The following is a 22,227-nucleotide window of genomic DNA, read 5'->3' as shown; positions in this document are numbered from 1 at the left end:
GGGAGGATATCAATGCAAATATGTTTCGGTTCAGATGGAGATGTGAGGATAAGTTCGAAGGCATTATCCTCCACGTGTCTATGGTGGGATTTTGGCGATAGGCTACTTTCAAGGAAAGTCATTCTCATAATATGAAGTAAAATGTCCAGGTTTCAAATAATTAAGGAACAGAAAAAATATAGCAATGGTAATGATAGGCCTAACCGTCTTCTGGTAGATGGAAAAGCTTTCCCAAAACGTTCTGTATTAAATGTTAACTACAATAGCTACAAAGTAGCTTATGCCTACCTGTCAGAATGATATCATGATTATTTGAATCAAAACAGTATCCATTTCTTTTGCAAACTCCATCTCATGTGCAAGAGAAACACTGCAAACAAAACAACATTGCTAGGTGCCTGCACACTTACAGGGTAACGACAATCAAAAATCAACATTTCTTAGATATTCCCCAGACGTCAAAAGTGATCTCCTGATGTGGTTTAAGCATTGTTATGGTCTTAGAACATCATTCGTTTTTAGTTTTTCTTAAAAAAGTGTGACTTTGAGAGTGAAAATCTGAAGATTTTGAGAGATCTGAAAGTGTACGTTACTGTTTCTCATAGAATTTTTCATACAGGCCACCTGTGGTTCAGAGGTTCTTTTTAAACAGCAGTTCCCGTCCACTAGCGTTGGTCATTAGCTAGACATCCAGAGTTCCACCCAGAACCACGGAACGCTGGGATGAGTTCTGAGTAGAATTACAGGTGGTCACTATGTCTGTGGCTGATGAGAGAGAGACACAGAGAGAGAGATAGGGAAAGAGAGAGAGAGAGAGAATGATAATCACAATCTTGTCAGTGGGATCTCAATGAAAGACATGATGCCAGAAATCTCTTTATATAATTTGTGTGCTATTGAAATCACAGTTACAAAAAGCAATGATAACACTGATGTAATGCATGATGCTGTATGTGCATTTGACTCAATAACCATTCACATCTTTACAATACAAAGTAGACAATAGAAACCATGTAGCAGATGCAGAATAAGAGGATAAGAAGCATCTTACCATGAGACACTCCTGTTAACATCAACAACACTCGTCCAAACACAGCCTCCATGTCTCTTCACACAACAACCTTCTAATTCCAGTTACATTAAAAAAAAACTTGTTTAGGTATTCTCTTATTTTTTTTTAAATTGATCCTAAAGGCAGAAACATATTGATTAACCTAGTTGTCAGACAAGTAGTGAGGTGGTTGAGTCAGGAAATCAAGTGATGGTGTTGCCTCTGTGAGCAGGTGAAGTGCTTAACACAAGGGTCACATCTCACTTCTACATCCCATGGAGTCTGGCTTCTACCTCTGCATTGCTTGCTGTTTGGGGTTTTAGGCTGGGTGTCTGTATAGCACTTTGTGACATCTGCTGATGTAAAAAGGGCTTTATATATACATTTGATTGATTGATTGATTGGCATGCAATATACGGCTCTGAATTAAATTTGTATGTGTTTATTTGGGCTCAGCATAGTAGGTGGCCTGTGTCAGTGACAAAACCACTGATATGTTTCTTTCTTTGGCACATCAGACTGAAAGAGGAAGTGTTTGATAACAGAGTTTGTGTGGCCAACAATAACATTTTGTTCAAGTAGGCCAACTGATTGGTTAGATTAGCTACTAGGCAAAGCCAGGCCTTTTTACCAGCTTATACATGTTCTTTACCACCATACACACCAGTGGAGGCTGTTGAGGAGAGGACAGCTCATAATAATGGCTGGAATGGTATCAACCACATGGAAACCACTTGCTTAATGTGTTTGATACCATTCCATTGACTCCATTTCAACCATTATTATGAGCCGTCCTCCCTTCAGCAGCCTCTACTGATACAGACCATGCTTTTGATACTCTATATAGAATGGAGTGGGTTCACTTCTGATCTACTGGAATGACTTGAAAGGGAAGTGAGAGAAGAGGTTTTAACCTTATGGTGGCATGGGGCGCGCACAAGATAACAGTCAGTGCAGATCATTTGTTTTGGTAGCTGAAGGAATTATTGGATTTCCTTACCCAATTATGACCATTGGATAATTTCTACGGGTACGTTTTTGGGTACTCCTCTTCAGAATGTAACTGTGGGGGGAAATACTGCAATGGGTGATGAAAATGTGGTGAGCACAGTCCCCAGCTCATGGCCATCACCTTACGACCCCGGCCCTCCAGTCAAGCCCCAGGGGAAAAAGATGAGAGGCCAAGAGGGTATGTCACTTATTGAGATGCAAAACAATATTGTAATGCTTTTGACAGCAAAGATAGATGAAAGGGCAAATGGCTTGGAGGACTTGGTTAGGGAGAAAACGATGAAAATTGAGGCCATTAAAAAATCTGTTGACTTTATCTTTGGAGAAGTGAAAACTCTCAAAAGTGACATGAAGAAAGTGGAAGTTATGTGACTGGAAAATGAAAAGAAGGTGGCTGAAATCGAGCAAAAGGTGAATGAGGCAGAGAGATACCAGCGCAGGTGGAACCTGAGGCTCCATGGAATTCCAGAGCAGGCGGGTGAGGACATCAAATGCAGAGTTGTTGACATCTGTGGATCTGTCATTCCCGAATCAAAAGCCAAACTTCAGGAAAAACGTAGACATCGTCCATCGTTTGGGAAGACTCAAGGATCAAGACAAGAGACCGAGGACAACCATCATCCGGTTCACCAACAGATCTACACGTGATCTTCTCTGGCGGCGAGCGAAGAACGTTGAATTGTTTGTTAGAATGGATCCATCAGACGTTCCAATGGTGTTGAGAAGGAAATGTTATTCCTCCTGTTCGTTAGGTTAGATACCTTAAAGGTATATCACCCGGTGTTGATAGGGAAATGTTTTGATTTTCTCATCTTCGGTCAAGTTTCCTAGACTATTTTACATATACAGCTGCAGACTGAATGTGTAGTCTAGACTTCACCTCCACTCGTCGAAAGTTTTTCTGGTCTAGTAGTTTTAAACCGTTTTACATGCCAGTAGCAACCCGGCAATGGACTCGTCTCAATGGTTGATTATTCAGGGTACAACTAGAACCACTCTACACACCGGCAGCAACCCGGCATGTTTTGGTCTAAAGAGTTAATTCTTTAGGAGTCCTTTATAAGCACTCTGGAAAAAGGGGCGTTTTGGCGTAATGTCTGTGCTCACATGGGTGTTGTTACTGACTGGGTAAAACTCTATATGAAAAATAATTATCTCATTTAGAAGGCGAAAATCACATTTTGCATTCTCACAAATAGTTTCATATTTAACCATTTAAGTTTTACAACATTTAGATGTAAATCTGACATATACAGTTTACATACACCTTAGCCAAATACATTTAACCTCAGTTTTTCACAATTCCTGACAGTTAATCCTGTAATTATTCCCTGTTTTAGGTCAGTTAGGATCACCACTTTATTTTAAGAATGTGAAATGTCAGAATAATAGTAGAGAGAACGATTTATTTCTTTCATCACATTCCCAGTGGGTCAGACGTTTACATACACTCAATTAGTATTTGGTACCATTGCCTTTAAATTGTTTAACTTGGGTCAAAAGCTTCCACAAGCTTCCCACAATAAGTTGGGTGAATTTTGTCCCATTCCTCCTGACAGAGCTGGTGTAACTGAGTCAGGTTTGTAGGCCTCGTTGCTCGCACACACTTTTTCAGTTCTGCCCACAAATTTTCTATGGGATTGAGGTCAGGGTTTGTGATGGCCACTCCAATACCTTGACTTTGTTGTCTTTAAGCCATTTTGCCACAACTTTGGAAGTATGCTTGGGGTCATTGTCCATTTGGAAGACCCATTTGCGACCAAGCTTTAACTTCCTGACTGATGTCTTGAGATGTTGCTTCAATATATCCACAGAATTTTCCTGCTTCATGATGCTATCTATTTTGTGAAGTGCACCAGTCCCTCCTGCAGCAAAGCACCCCCACAACATGATGCTGCCACCCCCGTGCTTCACGGTTGGGATGGTGTTCTTCGGCTTGCAAGCCTCCCCCTTTTTCCTCCAAACATAATGATGGTCATTATGGCCAAACAGTTCTATTTTTGTTTCATCAGACCAGAGGACATTTCTCCAAAAAAGTATTAACTTTGTCCCCATGTGCAGTTGCAAACTGTAGTATGGCATTTCAATGGCAGTTTCGGAGCAGTTGCTTCTTCCTTGCTGAGCGGCCTTTCAGGTGATGTCGCTATAGGACTCATTTTACTCTGGATATAGATACTTTTGTACCTGTTTCCTCCAGCATCTTCACAAGATCCCTTGCTGCTGTTCTGGGATTGATTTGCACTTTTTGCACCAAAGTATGTTAATCTCTAGGAGACAGAACGCGTCTCCTTCCTGAGCGGTATGACGGCTGCGTGGTCCCATGGTGTTTATACTTGGGTACTATTGTTTGTACAGATGAACGTAGTACCTTCAGGCATTTGGAAATTGCTTCCAAGGATGAACCAGACTTGTGGAGGTCTACAATTTTTGGCTTATTTCTTTTGATTTTCCCATGATGTCAAGCAAAGAGGCACTGATTTTGAAGGTAGGCCTTGAAATACATCCACAGGTACACCTCCAATTGACTCAAATGATGTCAATTAGCCTATCAGAATCTTCTAAAGCCATGACATTATTTTCTGGAATTTTCGAAGCTGTTTAAATGCACAGTCAACTTACTGTATGTAAACTTCTGACCCACTGGAATTGTGGTACAGTGAATTATAAGTGAAATAATCTGTCTGTAAGCAATTGTTGGAAAAATTACTTGTGTCATGCACAAAGTAGATGTCCTAACCAACTTGTCAAAACTTTAGTAACCTGTTGAGTATAGGGGAATATGCATAGAATATGCATATTGTTAGTAGATATGGATAGAAAACACTCTGAAGTTTCTAAAACTGTTTGAATGATGTCTGTGAGTATAACAGAACTCATATGGCAAGCAAAAACCTGAGAAAAAGTCAACCAGGAAGTGGGAAATCTGAGAATTGTAGTTCTTCTTTTGAATCCCTATTGAAACAACAGTGTCTGTGGGGTCACATTGCACTTCCTAAGGCTTCCATTGGCTGTCAACAGCCTTTAGAACATTTTTTCATCCTTCTCCTGTTACTGGGCAGAGAATAGTAGCTCAGTTAATGAGTGGACTGCCTGAGGACAAAGGGCTTGGTGATGCGCAAGCCTGCGAGGGCGCCGTTCCTTCTTTTTCTCCTGGAATGAATACACTATTGTCCGGTTGGAATATTATCGCATTTTTATGTTAAAAATACCCTAACGATTGATTGTAAACAACGTTTAACATGTTTCTACAAACGGTAATGGAACATTTTGACTTTTCGTCTCTGGTACTGCGCTCGCGCATTATGCCTTTGGATAGTGATCTGAACGCACAAACTAAACGGAGGTATTTGGACATAAATATGGAGTATTTTGAACAAAAAGAACATTTCTTGTGGAAGTAGGAGTCCTCGGAGTGCATTCTGACGAAGATCAGAAAAGGTAAGAGAATATTTATAATACTAATTCAGAGTTTTGTTGATGCCAGAACTTCGCGGGTAGCTGTATAGCTTGCTTCGATGGCTGAGCTATGTTCTCAGAATATTGAAAAATGTGCTTTCTCCGCAAAGTTATTTTGAAATCTGACAAAGTGGTTGCGTCAAGGAGTAGTGTATCTATAATTCTTTCAATAACTGTTGTAAATTTTATCAACGTTTATGATGAGTATTTTTGTAAATTGATGTGCACATTCACCAGGGGTTTTAGTGGGAATACATTTTCTGAACATCACGCGCCAATGTAAAATGCTGTTTTTGGATATAAATATTAACTTTATCGAGCAAAACATACATGTATTGTATAACATGAAGTCCTATGAGTGCCATCTGATGAAGATCATCAAAGGTTAGTGAATATTTTAGCTGTACTTTTGGTTTTTGTGATGCATGTCCTTGCTTGGAAAATGGCTGTGTTTTTTTTTTGTGAAGTTTATGTCCTAACATAATCTAATTTTATGCTTTCGCGGTAAAGCCTTTTTGAAATCGGACAATGTGGTTAGATTAATGAGAGTCTAATCTTTAAAATGGTGTAAAATAGTTGATTGTTTGAGAAAATAAAATTATGAAATTTTTGCTGTTTTGTATTTCGCGCCATGCTATTTCACTGGCTGTTGAATAGTGTGTCCTGCAGGTGGAATGCTAGCATCCCACGTAGCCCTGAGAAGTTAATGACTCCAACGTAAGTGTATGTGAACTTCCGACTTCAACTGTACATTGTGAAAGCTCTTAAAATTACAATGTTTTATTATAACGTCTTCAATTATATCACAAAACAATACATTATCTGACATGATTGTTCTTTAAGTCCCTCCCGACCATTTCCCACATTCTTTGTGTTAGAAATATTGTTTCATTATCCACTTTTGGATGTTGGAGTTTTGTCAGGAAGAATCACTTTGTAACAAAATGTTTTTTTCCCCTCAATACTACATGGCAAGGGAGAGAAAGTTCCTGCAATGTATTTACGACCGTCATAAAACTGGCCAACTCCCCCAGAAGAGGGGGGTCTTGAAACCTTTGGTTAGCCGGCACCTTTGATCTCCGTCCAGGAGGGCAAGTCATGACAGCTCTGCCCAGAGTACAAAACGTGATTCCATAATCAACCTCATTCTGAACACAAATCAGAGAGCCAATGTTTACACAAGGCATACAGAAACATACAGGTTGTGGAGTGTAAACAAAGTAATTGATTTAACCTGTCTGGGCTAGGAGGCAGTATTTTCACGGCCGGAAAAAAACGTACCCAATTTAAACAGGTTACTACTCTGGCCCAGAAACTAGAATATGCATATTATTAGTAGATTTGGATAGAAAACACTCTGAAGTTTCTAAAACTGTTTGAACGGTGTCTCTGAGTATAACAGAACTAATATGGCAGGCAAAAAACCTGAGAAAAATCCAAGCAGGAAGTGGAAAGTCTGAGAATTGTAGTTCTTCTTTTGATTCTCTATCGAAACTACAGTGTCTGTGGGGGAGGTTGCACTTTCTAAGGCTTCCATTGGCTGTCAACAGCCTTCAGAAAGTGGTTTGAGCATTCTCCTGTCACTGGGCAGATAATAGGAGCTCAGTTACTGAGTGGTCTGCCTGGCAACAAAGGGATTGGATATGCGCAGTGACGCGAGCGCGCCATTCCTTCTTTTTCTTCTTGAATGAATATGCTATTGTCCGGTTGGAATATTATTGCAATTTTACGTTAAAAATACCATAAAGATTCATTTTAAACAGCGTTTGACATGCTTCTAGGTACGGTAATGGAACATTTTTACTTTTCGTCTCTGTTTCCGCTTGAGCGTTATGCCTTTGGATAAGTGATCTGTACGCACCAACAAAACGGAGGTATTTGTACATAAATATGGATTATTTCGAACAAAAACAACATTTCTTGTGGAAGTGGCAGTCCTGGGAGTGCATTCTGACGAAGATCAGCAAAGGTAAGAGAATATTTCTAATACTAATTCTGAGTTTAGGTTGCCCCGAACTTGGCAGGTGTCTGAATAGCTCGCTGTGATGGCTGAGCTATGTACTCAGAATATTGAAAAATGTGCTTTCTCCGTAAAGCTATTTTAAAATCTGACACAGCGGTTGCATCCAGGAGTAGTCCATCTATAATTCTTTAAATAATTGTTATATATTTTGTCAATGTTTATGATGAGTATTTTTGTAAATTGATGTGCACATTCACCGGACGTTTTGGTGGGAATACATTTTCTGAACATCACGCGCCAATGTAAAATGCTGTTTTTGGATATAAATATGAACTTTATCAAACAAAACATACATGTATTGTGTAACATAATGTCCTAGGAGTGTCATCTGATGAAGATCGTCAAAGATTAGTGCTTCATTTAGCTGTGTTTTGAGTTTAATTACAGTTACATTTACATTTAAGTCATTTAGCAGACGCTCTTATCCAGAGCGACTTACAAATTGGTGCATTCACCTTATAATATCCAGTGGAACAACCACTTTACAATAGTGCATCTAAATCTTTTAAGGGGGGGGTTAGAAGGATTACTTTATCCTATCCCAGGTATTCCTTAAAGAGGTGGGGTTTCAGGTGTCTCCGGAAGGTGGTGATTGACTCCACTGTCCTGGCGTCATGAGGGAGCTTGTTCCACCATTGGGGTGCCAGAGCAGCGAACAGTTTTGACTGGGCTGAGCGGGAACTGTGCTTCCTCGGAGGTAGGGAGGCGAGCAGGCCAGAGGTGGATGAACGCAGTGCCCTTGTTTGGGTGTAGGGCCTGATCAGAGCCTGAAGGTACGGAGGTGCCGTTCCCCTCACAGCTCCGTAGGCAAGCACCATGGTCTTGTAGCGGATGCGAGCTTCAACTGGAAGCCAGTGGAGAGAGCGGAGGAGCGGGGTGACGTGAGAGAACTTGGGAAGGTTGAACACCAGACGGGCTGCGGCGTTCTGGATGAGTTGTAGGGGTTTAATGGCACAGGCAGGGAGCCCAGCCAACAGCGAGTTGCAGTAATCCAGACGGGAGATGACAAGTGCCTGGATTAGGACCTGCGCCGCTTCCTGTGTGAGGCAGGGTCGTACTCTGCGAATGTTGTAGAGCATGAACCTACAGGATCGGGTCACCGCCTTGATGTTAGTGGAGACCGACAGGGTGTTGTCCAGGGTCACGGCGAGGCTCTTAGCACTCTGGGAGGAGGACACAAGGGAGTTGTCAACCGTGATGGCGAGATCATGGAACGGGCAGTCCTTCCCCGGGAGGAAGAGCAGCTCCGTCTTGCCGAGGTTCAGCTTGAGGTGGTGATCCGTCATCCACACTGATATGTCTGCCAGACATGCAGAGATGCGATTCGCCACCTGGTTGTCAGAAGGGGGAAAGGAGAAGATTAATTGTGTGTCGTCTGCATAGCAATGACATGAGAGACCATGTGAGGATATGACAGAGCCAAGTGACTTGGTGTATAGCGAGGATAGGAGAGGGCCTAGAACAGAGCCCTGGGGGACACCAGTGGTGAGAGCACGTGGTGCGGAGACAGATTCTCGCCACGCCACCTGGTAGGAGCGACCTGTCAGGTAGGACGCAATCCAAGCGTGGGCCACGCCGGAGATGCCCAGCTCGGAGAGGGTGGAGAGGAGGATCTGATGGTTTACAGTATCAAAGGCAGCAGATAGGTCTAGAAGGATGAGAGCAGAGGAGAGAGAGTTAGCTTTAGCAGTGCGGAGAGCCTCTGTGACACAGAGAAGAGCAGTCTCAGTTGAATGCCCAGTCTTGAAACCTGACTGATTAGGATCAAGAAGGTCATTCTGAGAGAGATAGCAAGAGAGCTGGCCAAGGACGGCACTTCAAGAGATTTGGAGAGAAAAGAAAGAAGGGATACTGGTCTGTAGTTGTTGACATCGGAGGGATCGAGTGTAGGTTTTTTCAGAAGGGGTGCAACTCTCGCTCTCTTGAAGACGGGAGGGACGTAGCCAGCGGTCAAGGATGAGTTGATGAGCGAGGTGAGGTAGGGGAGAAGGTCTCCGGAAATGGTCTGGAGAAGAGAGGAGGGGATAGGGTCAAGTGGGCAGGTTGTTGGGCGGCCGGCCGTCACAAGACGCGAGATTTCATCTGGAGAGAGAGGGGAGAAAGAGGTCAAAGCACAGGGTAGGGCAGTGTGAGCAGGACCAGCGGTGTCGTTTGACTTAGCAAACGAGGATCAGATGTCGTCAACCTTCTTTTCAAAATGGTTGACGAAGTCATCCGCAGAGAGGGAGGAGGGGGGGGGGGGAGGAGGATTCAGGAGGGAGGAGAAGGTAGCAAAGAGCTTCCTAGGGTTAGAGGCAGATGCTTGGAATTTAGAGTGGTAGAAAGTGGCTTTAGCAGCAGAGACAGAAGAGGAAAATGTAGAGAGGAGGGAGTGAAAGGATGCCAGGTCCGCAGGGGAGGCGAGTTTTCCTCCATTTCCGCTCGGCTGCCCGGAGCCCTGTTCTGTGAGCTCGCAGTGAGTCGTCGAGCCACGGAGCAGGAGGGGAGGACCGAGCCGGCCTGGAGGATAGGGGACAGAGGAAATCAAAGGATGCAGAGAGGGAGGAGAGGAGGGTTGAGGAGGCAGAATCAGGAGATAGGTTGGAGAAGGTTTGAGCAGAGGGAAGAGATGATAGGATGGAAGAGGAGAGAGTAGCGGGAGAGAGAGAGCGAAGGTTGGGACGGCGCAATACCATCCGAGTAGGGGCAGAGTGAGAAGTGTTGGATGAGAGCGAGAGGGAAAAGGATACAAGGTAGTGGACACATGTCCTTGCTTGGAAAATGGCTGTGTGATTATTTTTGTCTACGTACTCTCCTAACTCTAAAACAAAGCTCTCCCTCACCCTCAATTTGGCAATCTGACCATAACTCTATCCTCCTTATTCCTGCTAACAAGCAAAAACTCAAACAGAAAGTACCAGTGATGCTCTCAACGCGGAAGTGGTCCAATGAAACGGATGCTAAGCTACAGGACTCACTAGCATAGACTGGAATATGTTTCGGGATACATCCGATTGCATTGATTGTAAAGATTGTAAAGCTGCCGCGGTCATCCCCCTCTTCAAAGGGGGAGACACTCTATACCCAAACTGCTACAGACCTATATCTATGCTACCCTGCCTTTCTAAGGTCCTCGAAAGCCAAGTTAACTAACGGATAACCGACCATTTCGAATCCCACCGTGCCTTCTCCGCTATGCAATCTGGTTTCCGAGCTGGTCATGGGTGCACCTCAGCCACGCTCAAGGTCCTAAATGATATCATAACCGCCATCGATAAGAGACAATACTGTGCAGCTGTATTCATCGACCTGGCCAAGGCTTTCGACTCTGTCAATCACCACATTCTTATCGGCAGACCCAACAGCCTTGGTTTCTGAAATGACTGCCTCGCCTGGTTCACCAACTACTTCTCAGATAGAGTTCAGTGTGTCAAATCGGAGGGCCTGTTCACCGGATCTCTGGCAGTCTCTATGGGGGTGCCACATGGTTCAATTCTCGGGCCGTCTCTCTCCTCTGTATACATCAATGATATCACTCTTGCTGCTGGTGATTCTCTGATCCACCTCTACGCAGACGACACCATTCTGTATACATCTGGCCCTTCTTTACAGATGGGCTATGTACAGGTGCAGTGATCTATGAGCTGCTCTGACAGCTGGTGCTTAAAGCTAGTGAGGGAGAAATGAGTCTCCAGCTTTGATTTTTGCAGTTCAATCCAGTCATTGGCAGCAGAGAACTGAAAGGAAAGGTGGTCAACCTCCAGACGAGCTTCAAAGCCATACAACTCTCATTCTGTGGCCTCCAACTGCTCTTAAATGCAAGTAAAACTAAATGCATGCTCTTCAACCGATCACTGCCCGCACCTGCCCGCCCGTCCAGCATCACTACTTTGGACGGTTCTGACTTAGAATATGTGGACAACTACAAATACCTAGGTGTCTGGTTAGACTGTAAACTCTCCTTCCAGACTCACATTAAGCATCTCCAATCCAAAATTAAATCTAGAATCGGCTTCCTATTTCGCAATAAAGCATCCTTCACTCATGCTGCCAAACATACCCTCGTTAAACTGACTATCCTACCGATCCTTGACTTCGACGATGTCATTTACAAAATATCCTCCAACACTCTACTGAACAAATTGGATGCAGTCTATCACAGTGCCATCCGTTTTGTCACCAAAGCCCCATATACTACCCACCACTGCGACCTGTACGCTCTCGTTGGCTGGCCCTCGCTTCATACTCGTCGCCAAACCCACTGGCTCCAGGTCATCTACAAATCTTGCTAGGTAAAGCCCCACCTTATCTCAGCTCACTGGTCACCATAGCAGCACCCACCCGTAGAACGCGCTCCAGCAGGTATATTTCTCTCCCAAAGCCAATTCCTCCGTTGGCCGCCTCTCCTTTCAGTTCTCTGCTGCCAATGACTGTAACGAACTGCAAAAATCAAAGCTGGAGACTCATATCTCCCTCACTAGCTTTAAGCACCAGCTGTCAGAGCAGCTCACAGATCACTGCACCTGTACATAGCCCATCTGTAAATAGCCCATCCAACTACCTCATCGTCATACTGTTATTTATTTATTTATTTTGCTCCTTTGCACAACAGTATCTCTACTTGCACATTCATCTTCTGCACATTTATCACTCCAGTGTTTAATTGCTATATTGTAATTACTTCGCCGCTATGGCCTATTTATTGCCTTACCTCCCTTATCTTACCTCATTTGCACACACTGTATATAGACTTTTTCTATTGTATAATTTACTGTATGTTTGTTCATTCCATGTGTATCTCTGTGTTGTTGTTTGTGTTGCACTGCTTTGCTTTATCTTGGCCAGGTCGCAGTTGTAAATGAGAACTTGTTCTCAACTAGCCTACCTGGTTAAATAAAGGTGAAATAAAAATAAGAAAAAAAAGTTGTTTACCACATCAGTCACTGGCTTCATTAAAGTCCAGGTAGCAGATAAAGGACCCTATCAGATATTTGTATGTAGTTGCTGTTGTATATTAACTAATATACATGGGTTCTAACTTGAACAATTATTTGTTAGTTTACGATTTAAAAATGTATGCTCCCTGCATATAAAAAAGACAAAAACTGCTGGAAAGCCCCAAACACAAGATCGTAATATTGATGACTCACTCACATGGTGAGCCTACTGTAGCCATAGTACACATAGTAAGCTGGTGCGCACCAATTTCTACTTCACTTTTTAGTATGGAAAACAGCAGTGATGTAAATTACTTAAGTAAAAGTACTTTAAAGTACTACTTACGTCATTTTGGGGGGTATCTGTACTTTACTATTAATATATTTGACAAATTTAACTTTTACTTCACTTCATTACAAAAGAAAATAATGTACTTTTTACTACATGCATTTATCCTGACACCCAAAAGTACTCATTACATTTTGAATGCTTAGGAGGACAGGAAAATGGTGTAATTCACAAGAGATCATCCCTGGTCATCCCTACTGCCTCTGATCTGGCGGACTCCCTAAACACTAATGCTGAGTTTGTAAATTATGCTTGACTGTTGGAGTGTGCCCCTGGCTGCCATAAATAAAAAAATAAAAGAAAATGGTGCCGTCTGGTTGGATTAATATAAGGAATTTGAAATGATTTATACTTTTACTTTTACTTTTGATACTTAAGTATATTTTATCATTACATTTACTTTTGATACTTAAGTATATTTAAAACCAAACACTTGTCTTTTAGTCAAGTAGGATTTTACTTTGTGACTTTCACTTTAACTTGAGTCATTTTCTAATAAGGTATTGTCGTGGAAATTCTTACACAGGGACACTCAAAGTCAATCTTAAATGAATCATTGTTTATTCTCAGCGCGCTTGTCAGACGGTTGCTAGGAGTGGTGGTAGGAGTCAGGCGCAGAGAGCAGAGGTACGGAACTTAGTGTTTATTTAAATTTAAAAAAACAACACGATCGATGCCAACACAAACGGCGTGGAAAAAATGCCAAGTGCCCAAAACAGGTGCACAGCCAGCATACAATATTACAGTCGTAAATTGCTAGCACATCCAACTACAAAAACACAACCTGACGCTAAAATAATCCCGCACAACACTGGGCGGGCTAACCAGGCTTAAATAACCAAAATCAAAAGACAAATGAGGAACAGGTGCAAACAATAAGACATACCAAACGAAAAGGAAAAAGGGATCAGCGGCGGCTAGTAGGTCGGTGACGACGACCGCCGAGCGCCGCCCGAGCAGGCAGGGGAGCCACCTTCGGTGGGATTCGTGACAGTACCCCCCCTCCTGACGCGCGGCTCCCGCAGCGCGCCGCCACCGACCTCGAGGGCGACCCGGAGGACGAGGCGCAGGGCGATCCCCATGAAGGCGGTGGAACTGCCTCAGTAGTGGGGGGTCCAAAATGTCCCTCCTGGGTACCCAGCACCTCTCCTCCGCGCCGTACCCCTCCCAGTCGACGAGGTACTGTAGGCCCCCCCCGAAGTCTGGAGTCCAGAATACGCCGGGGACCCCCCAATGTCCAGCGGGGGGGGAGGAACCTCCGGCACCTCACCTTCCTGCATGGGACCAGCCACCACCGGCCTGAGGAGAGACACATGAAACGAGGGGTTAATACGGTAGTAAGATGGAAGTTGTAACCGGTAACACACCTCATTTATCCTCCTCAGGACTTTCAACGGCCCTACACACTGCGGGCCCAGCTTCCGGCAGGGCAAGCGGAGGGGCAGGTTTCTAGCCGAGAGCCAGACTCGATCCCCTGGTGCAAACACAGGGGTCTCACTGCGGTGCTGGTCAGCGCTCTTCTTCTGCCGTCCACTCGCCTTTGTAAGTGCGTCTTGGACGGCTCTCCAGGTGTCCTTCGAGCGCTGCACCCAATCCTCCACCGCAGGAGCCTCGGTCTGGCTCTGGTGCCATGGAGCCAGGACCGGCTGGTAGCCCAACACGCACTGGAACGGTGACATGTTGGTTGATGAGTGCCGTAGAGAATTTTGGGCTATTTCTGCCCATGGCACGTATCTCGCCCATTCTCTGGGCCGGTCCTGGCAATACGTCCTTAGAAACCTACCCACCTCTTGGTTCACCCTCTCCACCTGCCCATTACTCTCGGGGTGGAAACCCGAGGTCAGGCTGACCGAGACCCCCAAACGTTCCATGAACGCCCTCCAAACTCTGGATGTGAACTGGGGACCCCGATCAGAAACGATGTCCTCGGGCACCCCATAGTGCCGGAAGACATGGGTAAACAGGGCCTCCGCAGTCTGCAGAGCCGTAGGGAGACCGGGCAACGGGATGAGGCGACAGGACTTCGAGAACCGATCCACAACGACCAGGATAGTGGTGTTCCCCTGAGATACGGGAAGGTCAGTGAGGAAGTCCACTGACAAGTGTGACCACGGCCGCTGTGGAACGGGGAGGGGGTGTAATTTCCCTCTAGGCAGGTGTCGAGGAGCCTTGCTCTGAGCGCACACCGAGCAGGAGGAAACATAAAACCGCACGTCCTTACCCAAGGTGGGCCACCAGTACTTCCCCCTCAGGTTCCGCACTGTCCTCTCGATCCCAGGGTGACCCGAAGAGGGGAGATTATGGGCCCATCGAATCAATCGATCCCGGAGACCAAGCGGTACGTACTGAACACCTGCCGGACACTGCGATGGTGCAGGTTCCGACCGTAACGCCCGCTCGATCTCCGCGTTCAACTCCCATACCACCGGAGCTACCAAACACGACGCCGGAAGAATGGGAGCTGGATCGATGGCCCTCTCCTCGGTGTCATATAGGCGGGACAGTGCGTCGGCCTTCGTGTTCTGTGAACCTGGCCGATAAGAGATTGTGAACCGGAAACGGGTAAAGAACATGGCCCACATGGCCTGACGCGGATTCAGTCTCCTAGCTGCCCGGATGTACTCGAGATTACGGTGGTCAGTCCAGATGAGGAAAGGGTGCTTAGCCCCCTCAAGCCAATGTCTCCACACCTTCAGAGCCTTGACCACAGCTAACAACTCCCTGTCCCCCACGTCATAGTTCTGCTCCGCCGGCCCTAGCTTCCTAGAAAAGAAAGCGCACGGGCGGAGTTTGGGTGGCGTGCCCGAGCGCTGTGATAGCACGGCCCCCACCCCAGTCTCGGACGTGTCCACCTCCACTATGAATGCCAAAGAGGGATCCGGATGAGCCAGCACTGGAGCGACGGTAAACAGCTGCTTCAGGCGACTGAACGCTCTGTTCACCTCTGCTGACCAGCGCAAGCGCGCCGGACCCCCTTCAGCAGTGAGGTAATGGGAGCAGCAACTTGACCAAAGCCCCGGATAAACCTCCGGTAGTAATTGGCAACCCCTAAAAACCGCTGCACCTCCTTTACCGTGGTCGGAGTCGGCCAATTACGCACGGCTTTAACGCGGTCATCCTCCATCACCACCCCCGAGGTGGAAATGCGATACCCCAGGAAGGAAACGGCTCGTTTGAAAAACTCACATTTCTCAGCCTTGACGTACAGGTCATTCTCCAGCAGTCGCCCAAGCACCTTGCGCACCAGGGAGACATGCGCGGCGCGGGTGGCGGAATAAATCAGGATGTCGTCAATATACACCACCACCCCCTGCCCGTGCAGGTCCCTGAGAATCTCGTCAACAAAGGATTGAAAGACGGCTGGAGCATTCTTTAACCCGTACGGCATGACGAGGTACTCATAGTGGCCCGATGTGGTACTGAATGCGGTTTTCCACTCGTCTCCTCCCCGGATACGCACCAGATTGTACGCGCTCCTGAGGACCAGTTTCGTGAAAAAACGCGCACCGTGAAATGATTCCACCGCCGTAGCGATGAGAGGTAGTGGGTAACTGAACCCTACTGTGATGGAATTTAGACCTCGATAATCAATGCACGGACGCAACCCTCCATCCTTTTTCTTCACGAAAAAGAAACTCGAGGAGACGGGTGACATGGAGGGCCGAATATACCCCTGTCTCAGAGATTCCGTGACATATGTCTCCATAGCCAACGTCTCCTCCTGTGACAATGGGTACACGTGACTCCTGGGAAGTGCAGCGTTTACCTGGAGATTTATCACGCAATCCCCTCGTTGATGAGGTGGTAATCAGGTCGCCCTCTTTTTACAGAAGGTGATAGCCAAATCGGCATATTCTGAGGGAATGCGCACAGTGGAAACCTGGTCTGGACTCTCCACCGTCGTCGCACCGATAGAAACTCCCTTACACCTGCCTGAGCACTCCTCTGACCACCCTCTGAGAGCCCCCTGTCTCCACGAAATATTGGGATTGTGATTGGCCAGCCAGGGAATCCCCAGCACCACCGGAAACGCAGGAGAATCAATGAGGAAGAGACTAATCCGTTCCCCATGATCCCCCTGCGTTACCATGTCCAGTGGCACCGTGGCCTCCCTGACCAGTCCTGACCCTAATGGTCGGCTATCTAAGGAGTGCACGGGGAAAGGTTGGTCCAACGACACCAGGGGAATCCCTAGCCTTAATGCGAGCCCACGATCCATAAAGTTTCCAGCTGCGCCTGAATCGACTAGCGCCTTATGCTGGAAAGAGGGAGAAAACAAGGGGAAAGTTACTAAAACTAACATGTGTCCAACAGGGAGCTCTGGGTGAGGTTGGTGCTTACTCACCTGAGATGGACGAGGAGTGCTCCGCCTGCCATCCCGATTCCCAGAGGAGCTCCCCCAGCACCGGTCGGTAAAGTGTCCTCTCCGACCACACTGGGTACAAGGGGAGCCTCCTCCTCCGGTTCCCCTGGACGCGGCCCCCCCTAGCTCCATAGGTATGGGAGCTGGAGGACCTGGAGGTGGAACCAACAGGGCCCCGTCTGGACGCCCGCGCGCAGCCAGCAGATTGTCAAGACGAATGGACATGTCGATTAGTTCGTCTAGTGACAGGGTAGTGTCTCGACAGGCTAGCACACGGCGGACGTCCTCCCGGAGGCTACACCGATAGTGGTCCATCAGGGCCCTGTCGTTCCACCCCGCTCCAGCAGCCAAGGTCCGGAACTCCAGAGCAAAGTCCTGTGCGCTCCTCGTCTCCTGACGCAGGTGGAACAGCCGTTCACCCGCCGCCCGGCCTTCTGCTGGGTGGTCGAACACGGCCCGGAACCGGCGGGTGAACTCGGGGTAGTGATCCCTTGCCGAGTCTGGGCCATACCACACTGCGTTGGCCCACTCCAGGGCACGTCCCGTTAAGCAGGAGACGAGGACGCTTACGCACTCCTCTCCCGAGGGAGCTGGATGAACGGTAGCCAGGTACAAATCCAACTGTAGCAGGAACCCCTGGCACCCAGCCGCCGCTCCATCGTACTCCCTGGGGAGAGCCAGGCGTAGGGCTCCGGGTCCGGACGTCGGTGGAGGGGTAGATGGTGGAGGGGGATTTGGTGCTGGTGATGCGGTAGGGAGGCCACTCCTCTCCCATCGGTCCATCCTCTCCATCATCTCCTCCATCGCTGAGCCGATTTGGTGGAGGATGGTGGTATGGTGAAGGACCCGTTCCTCCATCGATGGGAGAGGAGGGGAGGCTGCTCCTGCTGACTCCATAGTCGGTGTGGGATTCTGTCAGACGGTTGCTAGGAGTGGTGGTAGGAGTCAGGCGCAGAGAGCAGAGGTACGGAACTTAGTGTTTATTTAAATTTAAAAAAACAACACGATCGATGCCAACACAAACGGCGTGGAAAAAATGCCAAGTGCCCAAAACAGGTGCACAGCCAGCATACAATATTACAGTCGTAAATCGCCAGCACATCCAAGTACAAAAACACAACCTGACGCTAAAATAATCCCGCACAACACTGGGCGGGCTAACCAGGCTTAAATAACCAAAATCAAAAGACAAATGAGGAACAGGTGCAAACAATAAGACATACCAAACGAAAAGGAAAAAGGGATCAGCGGCGGCTAGTAGGTCGGTGACGACGACCGCCGAGCGCCGCCCGAGCAGGCAGGGGAGCCACCTTCGGTGGGATTCGTGACAGCGCTGGAGAGGTTCCAACAAACTCAATGCACCATAGTACACATGTCAATCAGGAGCTCCCCTGGGCAGACCTAGCAGTTGTCTTATAAACGGCTATACACAGACAAGTTATATTTGCATGATTTAGCATAATTAATTAATCATTACCTTTTGTTTCATTCGTGTGACCGACCAATACTGTTTCATAACGTGACAGACCAACATTGAGTGAACATTATCAAGCCAGCAGTAGATAAAACAGTAAGTTAATTCTCTCCCAAGTTTTAGCTTGCAGCTATCACTGTCTAGCTGGCTAGCTTAAGGATATGTACTAGCCCATACCAGTGACAAACTTGATGTGTTATCGACATATGACAGTACACAAACAAAATCTAGCTCACTTATTTTGCCAGCTAGAAAGAAACGGCAACAAATGAATTCACAAACGGAGGAAGATCCTAAGATAAAAAAAGTAATCTTCCCTTTGAACAAAATCTACTCCTCCAAAGAAAGCCTGTCCCCAGATCAGCAATCAGATCCATAACCAGAACATCGCATTTCAATTTAGTCCACATGCAGGATCTATAGAAAACCCCGGTGCCCCAGACACCATCCAACGACCAATCCACACTCACACACACACAGAGCCTAAGTGCAGACAGCCAGAGGCTCCCAAAACACAACACATGCAGCAAGCTCCAGAAACAAACTTTCCCATTGAGCAAAATCCACTATCCAACCCTCTAAAGAAAACCTGGCTCCTTTCTCCGAAATTCTACCAGATCCACAATTGAATACCTGGCCAAAGCGTCGCATTTTGGTTTAGCCCACCATCCACACACATACACACACACACACACAGTTTCGGGACCAGCCACAGGGCTCTACACTTAAGCAATAAGTCCCGAGGAGGTGTGGTATATGGTGAATATACCATGGCTAAGGGCTGTTTTTACCCACGACGCAACGCGGAGTGCCTGGACATAGTCCTTAGCCATGGTATATTGGCCATATACCACACCTCCATCGCGACAAAAGCTATTTTACACTTTTCCCATAGGCTTCTACTATCTATAGTATGACAGCACCAGCAGTTAGCTACCAACAGCTGGCAGACATGTTAATTTAGTTACTTCAGCATTAATCAGTGTTATTTAGATGGAAATGCAGTAGCTCTATAGCTATCTAGTGTTAGCATAGAGGTAGTAAGCAAGCTCTTTAACTTACCTGGTGAAGCCCTGATAATGCTCTGTCTCTGCTGGTGCTGCTGGCTTTGTGATACTTTATAACCTCGTTGTTGGCAGGGACTGCACTACATTTAAAGAGCAATGTTTTTCTGAAGCTATCCTTCCATTGTTGGTAGCCGTGGAAGTTCACAAGGATGAAATGTTCCCCGCAGATTGACGAATAGATGCCCAATTTGCCCGCCTCATTTTTACAAATGTATTCTTCTTTTTATGAGGTGGTTCATTTGCGTGCCCATAGAAAGATACTCACATTTGCATATCAAGTGTTGCTATACCCTGCATCGACACAAAGCTTGGCCATCTTGATGAATAAAAATGGAATTGCTAGCTAGCTCCATACTACTGACCCACAAATGTATTTTTGTGGTTGTTGTTTTTTTACCCATAAGTACATGAAGGGTGAGCATGGATTTTATTCCCTCACCATGTGACGCTGACCGCGGAGCGTTGTGGGATTGCTTCCAAAGTTAGACCTGATTTGGAGAAAGCCTCAAACACAACTTTGAGAACAATATTACAGTATTATTAAAATATATTTAAGTGTTTGTATTTTGGGGATGTTTTCTCAGGGTGCTCTACGGTACAATTGTATGCGTTTCTGTAATTGAGAAATTGCTGCTACTTGCCCTCTCAGGAATGCGTGCTTAGTCCACTCCTGTACTCTTTGTTCACCCACGACCGCATGGCCGCGCACAACTCCAACACCATCATTAAGTTTGTTGACAACACAGTGTAGTGCCAACAACCTTTCCCTCAACATCAGCAAGACAAAAGAGCTTTATGGAGGGCTACAGTAAACGGCGGGCTGAGAACGGCCACATTCATATCGACGGGGCCGTAGTGGAGCAGGTCGAGAGCTTCAAGTTACTCGGTGTTCACATCACTAAGGATCTATCATGGTCCAAACACACCAACACAGTCGTGAAGAGGGCCTCTTCCCCCTCAAGAGGCTGAAAAGATTTGACATGGGCTCTCAGATCTTCAAAAAGTTCTACAGCTGCACCATTGAGAGCATCTTGACTGACTGCATCACTGCTTGGTATGGCAACTGCTTGGCATCAGACCGCAAGGCGCTACAGAGGGTAGTGCATACGGCCCAATACATCACTGGGGCCGAGCTCCCTGCCATCCAGGACCTCTATACCAGGCAGTGTCAGAGGAAGTGCCTAAAAATGGTCAAAGACTCCAGCCTCTCAAGTCATATACTGTTCTCTCTGCTACCACATGGCAAGTGGTGCCGATGAACCAAGTCTGGAACCAAAAGGATCCTGATCAGCTTCTACCCCCAAGCCATAAGACTGCTAAATAAATAGTTAACCAAATAGCTACCCGGACTATCTACATTGACCCTTTTTGCAGTAACTTTTTTGACTCATCATATACGCTGCTGCTGTTTATTATCTGTCACTTTATTCCTAGTTATATGTACATATCTACCTCAATTACGTCGTACCCCTGCACACTGACTCAGTTCTGGAACCCTGTTAATATAGCCATGCTATTACCTCGTACCCCTGCACATTGACTCGGTACTGGTAGCCCGTGTATATTGCCATGTTATTACCTCGTACCCCTGCACATTGACTCAGTACTGGTACCCCGTGTATATAACCATGTTATTACCTCGTACCCCTGCACATTGACTCGGTACTGGTAGCCCGTGTATATAGCCATGTTATTACATCGTACCCCTGCACATTGACTCAGTACTGGTACCCCATGTATATAGTCATATTATTACCTCGTACCCCTGCACATAAACTCGGTACTGGTAGCCCGTGTATATAGCCATGTTATTACCTCGTACCCCTGCACATTGACTCGGTACTGGTAGCCCGTGTATATAGCCATGTTATTACATTGTACCCCTGCACATTGACTCAGTACTGGTACCCCGTGTATATAGCCATATTATTACCTCGTACCCCTGCACATAAACTCGGTACTGGTAGCCCGTGTATATAGCCATGTTATTACCTCGTACCCCTGCACATTGACTCGGTACTGGTAGCACGTGTATATGTAACCGGTGTGAAATGGCTAGCTAGTTAACGGGGTGCGCGCCAGTAGTGTTTCAATCGGTGACGTCACTTGCTCTGAGACCTTGAAGTAGTTGTTTCCCTTGCTCTGCAAGGGCCACGGATTTTGTGGAGCGATGGATAATGGTGCTTCGAGGGTGACTGTTGCGAATGTGTGCAGAGGGTCCCTTGTTCAAGCCCAGGTAGGGGAGAGGAGAGGGACGGAAGCTATACTGTTGCATTGATGCTTTTGACCCGGATTACTGGTTGCTGCGGAAAAGGAGGAGGTCAAAAGGGGGGTGAGTGTAACTGGTGTGAAATGGCTAGCTCATTAGCGGGGTGCACGCTAATAGCGTTTCAATCGGTGATGTCACTTGCTCTGAGACCTTGAAGTAGCTGTTTCCCTTGCTCTGCAAGGGCCTCGGCTTTTGTGGAGCGATGGATAATGGTGCTTCGAGGGTGACTGTTGCGAATGTGTGCAGAG

The sequence above is a fragment of the Salmo salar genome, chromosome ssa09 (assembly GCF_905237065.1).
Source record: "Salmo salar chromosome ssa09, Ssal_v3.1, whole genome shotgun sequence".
Classification (NCBI taxonomy): Eukaryota; Metazoa; Chordata; class Actinopteri; order Salmoniformes; family Salmonidae; genus Salmo; species Salmo salar.
Note: the sequence above shows the minus strand (reverse complement) of the source record.